This window comes from Haematobia irritans, chromosome 2 (genome assembly GCF_050003625.1).
Source record: "Haematobia irritans isolate KBUSLIRL chromosome 2, ASM5000362v1, whole genome shotgun sequence".
In the NCBI taxonomy this organism is placed as follows: Eukaryota; Metazoa; Arthropoda; class Insecta; order Diptera; family Muscidae; genus Haematobia; species Haematobia irritans.
The window spans coordinates 105,771,437-105,779,653 of NC_134398.1; the positions used below are offsets into that span (position 1 = coordinate 105,771,437).

The 8,217-nt window shown below is 28.1% G+C and overlaps 2 long non-coding RNA genes across 2 annotated transcripts; both read right to left on the bottom strand.

Annotated features, from left to right (window-relative positions):
- Positions 1 to 4,322: 4,322 nt before the first annotated feature.
- Positions 4,323 to 4,835, bottom strand: LOC142223632 (uncharacterized). The gene is made up of 3 exons (XR_012718837.1): positions 4,782 to 4,835; positions 4,493 to 4,662; positions 4,323 to 4,428 (listed from the first exon to the last, which is right to left on the bottom strand). It is a non-coding gene; the product is annotated as an uncharacterized LOC142223632 (long non-coding RNA).
- Positions 4,836 to 6,474: 1,639 nt separating this feature from the next.
- Positions 6,475 to 6,987, bottom strand: LOC142223633 (uncharacterized). The gene is made up of 3 exons (XR_012718838.1): positions 6,934 to 6,987; positions 6,645 to 6,814; positions 6,475 to 6,580 (listed from the first exon to the last, which is right to left on the bottom strand). It is a non-coding gene; the product is annotated as an uncharacterized LOC142223633 (long non-coding RNA).
- Positions 6,988 to 8,217: the final 1,230 nt, after the last annotated feature.

Consider the following 8,217-nt stretch of genomic DNA (forward strand, 5'->3'; position numbering starts at 1 on the left):
ACAAAATAAAATTTTTAAAACAAAATTTTTAAAACATTTTCTAAAGAAATATAATTTTGCAAAAATTTTAAATAGAAACAAAATTTGCTAATGAAATATAATGTTTTCTTAGAAATAAACTTTCGATATAATTTTCTAAAAAAATACAATTTTGACAAAACCTTCTACAGTAACAAATTTTTATTTATTTTCTATACAAATAAAATTTTCACAAAATTTCTAAAAATTGAGGGATCTAGTCAGATATGATTAGATCTCAGATATACCAACATATCATAAGATAGAATTAAATACAAATGTATATAATTCCATATATGACCAGATCTAACATCAGATCCAATAATATATAGGGGCAGATATAATTACATCTTAGACATTAGATCTACGCCAATTTTGAGATCTGATCAGATCTAATTCCATAGTAATTAGATATGATTAGATCTCTCAATTTTTTCTAGAGGAAATAAAATTTTGAATTTTCTAAAAAAAAAATAAAATTTTGCCAACATGTTCTGAAGAAGTAAAATTGTGGCAAAATATTCTAAAGAAAAAGATGTTGACAAAACTTTCTACAAAAACAAAGTTTTTTAAAGAAATAAAATGTTCTACAGAAATAAATTTTTTCATAACAAAAAAAATAAATTTTAACGTAATTTTCTATACAAAGAAAAAATGAGCAATCATTATTGTTATTTTGATTTCAGCTTAAAACCATGCGTTTTGATATATATATATTTTTTTTAAATAAAAACTGAAAATATTTTTTCATGAAATTAACTGTTGACAAGATATTCTACAGAAAAAAATCCATATAAACTCTTAAAAATCTATATATATGACAAAGTTTTTATAGCAACAATATTTTGACAAAAGAAATTAAATTAAATTATTTTTTAAAAAACTTTTTTTAAACGTTTAACAAGAAATAAAGTTTTTCAAAATGAAAAAAGAAAAAAGAGTTTCTACAGAAGCATACTTCTGACAAATCTTTCTATAAAACACACAATTTTGACAAAATTTCCTATAGAAACAAAATTTTGATTAAACATTTTATGGAAATAAAATTTTAACAAAATTTTCTACAGAAATAAAATTTTGACAAAATGTTCTATAAAAAAAATTTACAAAATTTTCTACAGAAACAAAATTTTAACAAAAATCTTCTGTAAAACCAAACATTTTACAACATTTTCTATAAAAAGAAGATTTTGATAAAAAGTTTCTATAAAGAAATTTGACAAACTTTTGTATTGAAAAAACATATTTTTAAGAACTTTATAAAACTAAAGTTTTAAAAAAACTTTGTTGCTATACAAAAGTTTGTAAAAATGTTGGTTTTACAAACTTTTTATGGAGTTAAAACCGTGGTGCAATGGTTAGCAGGCCCACCTTGCATACACAAGGTCGTGGGTTCGATTCCTGCTTCGACCGAACACTAAAAAGTTTTTCAGCGGTGGATTATCCCACCTCAGTAATGTTGGTGACATCTCTGAGGTTTTCAAAACTTCTCTAAGTGGTTTCACTGCAATGTGGAACGCCGTTCGGACTCGGCTATAAAAAGGAGGTCCCTTGTCATTGAGCTTAACATGGAATCGGGCAGCACTCAGTGATAAGAGAAGAGTTCACCAATGTGGTATCACAATGGACTGAATAGTCTAAGTGAGCCTGATCCATCGGGCTGCCACCTAACCTAACCTATGAGGTTAAAATATAAAAATGTTCGCCAATATAAAATTTTGTCAAAATTTTGTTCTTATAGAAAGTTTTGCTTTTATAAAACACTTTTTTTTATAGAAAATTTTGTTTTTATTTTTTTTTTTTCATAGAATACCTTGTCAAAATTTTGCTTTTAAAGAAATTTTTTTTAAAGTTCCCTTTCAATAGATTTTTTTCCAAATTTTGTTTCTATTATGGTATAATTCAATAAATTGTATAAAATGCCATTGTTCAGTCAAATCGTTCAACTCTACGGTATTCTACCCAAAACAACAATTTATATCCGAGAAATGTGTCCTCTCTGTTAGAAAAATACTCGCCTTTGTGTGAAGAACAAGATTTTTTTGTTTACAACAATATTTTTTCATTGTAATATGTATGGATTTTTGTTAAATTTACATCTATTGAAAATCTACTCAAAAATTTAAAATGTTATCAATTCTTTATTCCTTTAGAAAATGTCTTCCAAATTCTTTAAATATATTATCAACAAAATTATTAATCAATCAATTTCGAACATCGTTTTTATTAATAGTTTTCCAAAAACATAGTATGATTAAAAATTCCCAACGAAGGACAATAAAGATTCGAAAAAGGTCTGCAAAAAATGTTTTAGGTTTAACTATCAAAATTAAATAAAATCTAAAAACAGATAGTCTCTGGGTGCAAAAGAATTTGAACTTAGACTTCAGGAGTCCCAGTCCACTGCGCTACATACTAAGCTACATAAGCGTTGATGCCTACTTGCTATTAACACGTACAATACATATGCTATATTTGCATTATTTAACTTAACAAACAGAAAAACAAATCATTCAAAAATGGCGGGAATATCGCAAAACTAGCATCTCATTCTAGTGTTACCAAGTGAAAATAAACATAAAATTAAGTTACATTATCGCTGTAGGCAAAATGACTTTTTGGAGACATTTTTTTTCAAAATGCATTGTTAAATAGATATAAACACACTGCGTTATAAACAGATCTAAAAACAAGAGAGCGTCTAGTGACAGCATGTTAGTATGTCTAAACTGAATTTTTATAGAAATACCTTTTCAAATTTGTAGAAAAGTTACACTGAAAAAACAGTGAACCCACCAGGAAGAAAAATTATGGTTAATTTTAGATTTTTTTTTTAGAAAATTTAAACTTTCGTAAAGCGTAATAATTCCATGAACTAAAGGAGAATTAAAACGGCTTTAGTGAAATAGGGTTCACTTTTTCTGAGTGTATGCTTTTATAAATATATTTTTTCTGTAGAAAACTTTGTTGCTGTAAAAAATCTTGTCAACATTTTGTGTCCATAGAAATGTTTGGTTAATATTTTCTATAGAAAAAAATTGACAAATCATTCTACAGAAACAAAATTTTGACAACATTTTTATACAAACGAAATTGGATATAAAACTAATTTTTTATACAAAATTTTCTACAATAACAATGTTTTATAATAAATTTTTTTTAAAAAGTATTTTCATATAAACGTATTTTCATAAAGTATATATATAAAAAGTATTTTCATAAAGTATACCTGACGCTATCGCAAGACACTCTTGTTTTGTTGGATCTGTTTATAATACAGTATGTTAACATATTACATCATATTTTGAGAAACGTCCTCAAAAAAACCTTTATTTTGTCTACAGCGAAAAGGTAACTTCCCAATAAACACAAACGTTTGAAAAATGCTAAATTTCAACAATTTTTCAAACATTTTTTCAAAGGATTAGGGTAATATTCAAGTTGAGAAATTGTTGAGAAAATCGCGTTCTCAACAAAAAACAGACATTACCCTCAACAGTGAAATTCAACACATTAGCAATAATATCTCAAGTGTTATCCTCAAATTGAAATGCATCGCTACTCAAAAATTTGTCAAACAATTTTCGATGCGAGTCAAATTCAAAATTAACATCGTTGGAAATACTTTTCAACCTAAATTTGTATGAATGATATCCCCACTTCAAATTGAAAGTCAAAGCCAAAATTCTATGAATTTTGTATAATTTATTCATTTTTATCAAAATAAAATATATAATATTACACTACACTACATAATACACTACAATACCAATTGATAAATAATAATCTTATTAAACATATCAACAAATAAGAACAAAAAAAAAACAAACAAACAAACAACAAAACTTTAAATATCTTAAACATTATTAGTAAACACTTTTGCATTGATAATTCGATTTCCTTCCTTTTGGTGTCATAAAACAGCATTAAAATTTATTAACATGCGGGCAATTTGAAATTAGGAACGTACTGGACCGCGTGTTTGAATTGATTTCCAGCAGAAGGAATTCACAAAATATCAATTTTAAACTGATAATAGCATATGCATTAAACTGACGATGTGATGCACATTTTCATCCAGAAGTTGTTGATTGTTGTTGATTTCAACAATTTGTTGTTTTTAATTGGTTCCACTTGTAATGTTTCTGGAAACTTTTTTTCTTGTCGATAAGCCACTAATTTTTCATTGGTCAGCTTCTTATTGTTTGCAAGAATGTAGCATCCAAAGATTTTAGTTTTCTGCAAAGAGATTTAAATTTAGTGACTTCTTTACAGTGTTGATTTAATTTTTCATATTGACGTACCAATTATTATAAACTATTTGAAGCAGTTCCAGTTAATTGTCCACCATTTTTTCATTGGTCAGCTTTTTAATGTTTTCAAGAACGTAGAATCCATAATTTTAGTTTTCTGCAAATATATATACATTTAGTGACTTCCTTAAAGTTTTATTTTATTTTTTATTTTCACTTACCTATTTTTATAAACTATTTGGTTATTTGTCTAAAATTTTCCATTTTTTTTTTTATTTCTTGCAATTGACCACGAACTTCGTTGCACAAATAAGTATTGAAAACCACATGGTTTTTTCGTTGCATTTTAGGGTAGTGTTTTGTCAAAGTTTTCTCATATTATCTTCAACACCTTTTTAAAGATTTCGTCAACATTTTGGCAAATTGGAAGTAATTCGCAAACAATTTGAAGATGTATTGAAGATGAGCTATTTCAAGTCAGGTTGAATTTATGTTGAAAATTATATTTACCCTCAAACTGAAAAGTTGTTGCATTTGAAAAACGCTCATCCTGTGTTTATTTGGTTAGTTTCATATGTATTTTCACTTGGTAACACTGGAAGGTGATTCAATGTTTGCGATTTAATTATGTCATTTTTAATTTTTTTTGTTCTGTTGCTTACGTTTACTGGTTCAAATATAGCACATGTGCAATACGTGTTAATATCATCCAGCAAAAAGAGCGTGTATAGCTCAGTATGTAGCGCATTAGAGTGAAAGCCCTGAAGTCCGGGTTCGAATCCTATTGCACCCTGAGACCACATATTCATAGTTTTTATTTAATTGTCCCAAACAAATTTTATTAACTCAGTTTAAAAAGCATAAATGTTCGAAACTTAATTAGACAAATAAAATATCCTTTTGAATGAATTGTAATAATAGTGTTTTGCATAAGTCCAATCTTTTTAAGTAGCACTCTAGAAATAGAAATGATCATTGTATGAATCAGAATCTAGATGGCTTGTTTAACTTAGTAAAGCTTCGAACCAATAGTAATGTTTTATGCGTACTCAAAGATGTCGCCACATGTCTTGCACGTTTGTTTTTAATACAGGTAAGGTGGCAACAGTGCCAAAAAAATTGAAATATGAAAGTTGTTATAAATATTAGAAAACAGGGTTATAAATTGTTAAACAGTAAGTAAATATATATAAAGATAACATAGCAATAAATCAAAAATGCAATCTCAAATTTTTCAAAAACAGTCCCTGAACTATACGATAGACTGAAGTCCCCAAAGTATGCGGTATATATAACATTTTTTTTAGGACCGTCCCCAAAATATATGGTACGTATATATATATATATATATATATATATATATATATATATATATATATATATATATATATATATATATATATATATATATATATATATATATATAGGACAAATCTGGGGATCGATTTATATGGCGGCTATATATACTTATGGCCACTTCTTGCATGGTTGTTAGATACCATATACTATCACCACGTACAAAATTTCAACCGGATCGGATGAATTTTGCTCCTCTAAGAGGCTCCGGAGGTCAAATCTGGCGATTTATATGGGGGCTATTTATAATTATGTACCGATATGGACCAATTTTGGCATGGTTGTTAGAGACAATATACCAACACCACGTACCAAATTTCAATCGGATCGGATGACTTTTGCTCCTCCAAGAGGCTCCGGAGGTCAAATAAGGGGATCGGTTTATATGGGGGCTATATATAATTATGGGCCGATGTGGACCAATTTGTGCATGGTCATTAGAGAACATATACCAACACCATGAATCAAATTTCAGCCGGATCGGATGAAATTTGGTTCTCTTAGAGGCTCCGCAAGCCAAATCGGGGGATCGGTTTATATGGGGGCTATATATAATTATGGACCGATGTGGACCAATTTTAGCATGGTTGTTAGAGACCATATACTAACACCATGTACCAAATTTCAGCCGGATCGGATGAAATTTGGTTCTCTTAGAGGCTCCGCAAGCCAAATCGGGGGATCGGTTTATATGGGGGCTATACGTAAAAGTGGACCGATATGGACCAATTTCTGTGCTTCTTATTGTTTGCAAGAATGTAGCATCCAAAGATTTTAGTTTTCTGCAAAGAGATTTAAATTTAGTGACTTCTTTACAGTGTTGATTTAATTTTTCATATTGACGTACCAATTATTATAAACTATTTGAAGCAGTTCCAGTTAATTGTCCACCATTTTTTCATTGGTCAGCTTTTTAATGTTTTCAAGAACGTAGAATCCATAATTTTAGTTTTCTGCAAATATATATACATTTAGTGACTTCCTTAAAGTTTTATTTTATTTTTTATTTTCACTTACCTATTTTTATAAACTATTTGGTTATTTGTCTAAAATTTTCCATTTTTTTTTTTATTTCTTGCAATTGACCACGAACTTCGTTGCACAAATAAGTATTGAAAACCACATGGTTTTTTCGTTGCATTTTAGGGTAGTGTTTTGTCAAAGTTTTCTCATATTATCTTCAACACCTTTTTAAAGATTTCGTCAACATTTTGGCAAATTGGAAGTAATTCGCAAACAATTTGAAGATGTATTGAAGATGAGCTATTTCAAGTCAGGTTGAATTTATGTTGAAAATTATATTTACCCTCAAACTGAAAAGTTGTTGCATTTGAAAAACGCTCATCCTGTGTTTATTTGGTTAGTTTCATATGTATTTTCACTTGGTAACACTGGAAGGTGATTCAATGTTTGCGATTTAATTATGTCATTTTTAATTTTTTTTGTTCTGTTGCTTACGTTTACTGGTTCAAATATAGCACATGTGCAATACGTGTTAATATCATCCAGCAAAAAGAGCGTGTATAGCTCAGTATGTAGCGCATTAGAGTGAAAGCCCTGAAGTCCGGGTTCGAATCCTATTGCACCCTGAGACCACATATTCATAGTTTTTATTTAATTGTCCCAAACAAATTTTATTAACTCAGTTTAAAAAGCATAAATGTTCGAAACTTAATTAGACAAATAAAATATCCTTTTGAATGAATTGTAATAATAGTGTTTTGCATAAGTCCAATCTTTTTAAGTAGCACTCTAGAAATAGAAATGATCATTGTATGAATCAGAATCTAGATGGCTTGTTTAACTTAGTAAAGCTTCGAACCAATAGTAATGTTTTATGCGTACTCAAAGATGTCGCCACATGTCTTGCACGTTTGTTTTTAATACAGGTAAGGTGGCAACAGTGCCAAAAAAATTGAAATATGAAAGTTGTTATAAATATTAGAAAACAGGGTTATAAATTGTTAAACAGTAAGTAAATATATATAAAGATAACATAGCAATAAATCAAAAATGCAATCTCAAATTTTTCAAAAACAGTCCCTGAACTATACGATAGACTGAAGTCCCCAAAGTATGCGGTATATATAACATTTTTTTTAGGACCGTCCCCAAAATATATGGTACGTATATATATATATATATATATATATATATATATATATATATATATATATATATATATATATATATATATATATATATATATATATATATATATATATATATATATATATATATATATATATATATATATATATATATATATATATATATATATATATATATATATATATATATATATATATATATATATATATAGGACAAATCTGGGGATCGATTTATATGGCGGCTATATATACTTATGGCCAATTCTTGCATGGTTGTTAGATACCATATACTATCACCACGTACAAAATTTCAACCGGATCGGATGAATTTTGCTCCTCTAAGAGGCTCCGGAGGTCAAATCTGGCGATTTATATGGGGGCTATTTATAATTATGTACCGATATGGACCAATTTTGGCATGGTTGTTAGAGACAATATACCAACACCACGTACCAAATTTCAATCGGATCGGATGACTT